The following is a 969-nucleotide window of genomic DNA, read 5'->3' as shown; positions in this document are numbered from 1 at the left end:
CAAAAAAGTAAGTTTTTTTAAAAAAATATCTTCAATTTCAAATTTTTATTTTTTCACCCCATCCACTCCTACCCGCCACCCCGCGACCCCCCTAAAAAAATTTAAATTTGTTTTTAAAAATATATTTTCAATTTCTAATATTTATTTTATTTTCAACTTCAAAATTTTTTTTTTTCACCCATACCCTTGACCGCGCCCGAGGAAAGGCTCAAATTAATCCCTCATCTTAAGGTTAAGGCTCAAAGTGATCGTTGAGTTTTCACATGGAGCACTAATAGTCCCTCATGTTTGCAATATTGGTGCACTTTCGGTCCTAACTAAAATTTTACCTATTTTTTACATTAATTTTGTCCAAAATTTTATACAAGAAATGTGCAATCGTCTTTTTATATATTTAATAGAAATAATAACTCTATCTGAGAGAATATGATAAGAAAAACACCTTGTGTTCACTAGAAATATTACTGCAGCTAAACTAAGAACATTTTAACATATGACTTTGCAGGAAAAGAAAAAATTATACTATTGCGCGTGAAATTATCCTGATGAACCTCTCGACTTTACATGCAATACGATTTCTACTAAACAAAACAAAGTGTTTTTCTTCTCACATTCTTTGATATGGAGTTGTTATTTCTACTAAATATATAAAATGACGATTGAACATCCCATACATAAGTTATGGATAAACCAATGCAAAAATATGGGTAAAAATTTGAAGGAGAACCAAAAGTGCACCAATATTGCAAACATGAGGGACTATTAGTGCTCCATGTGAAAACTCAAGGATCACTTTGAGCCTTAATCCAAAGAAGAGTGACTATTTTGATCCTTTCCTCACCACGCCCACTCACCCCCTATCCCCCACCACCACCCCAATTTTTCTTTTTTTTAAGTTTGTTATTAAAAAATATCTTAAACTTCAAAATTTTCTTTTTTTCACGCCTATCCTCGAATCCCCTCCCACCC

The sequence above is a fragment of the Solanum pennellii genome, chromosome 2 (assembly GCF_001406875.1).
Source record: "Solanum pennellii chromosome 2, SPENNV200".
NCBI classification, from domain to species: Eukaryota; Viridiplantae; Streptophyta; class Magnoliopsida; order Solanales; family Solanaceae; genus Solanum; species Solanum pennellii.
Note: the sequence above shows the minus strand (reverse complement) of the source record.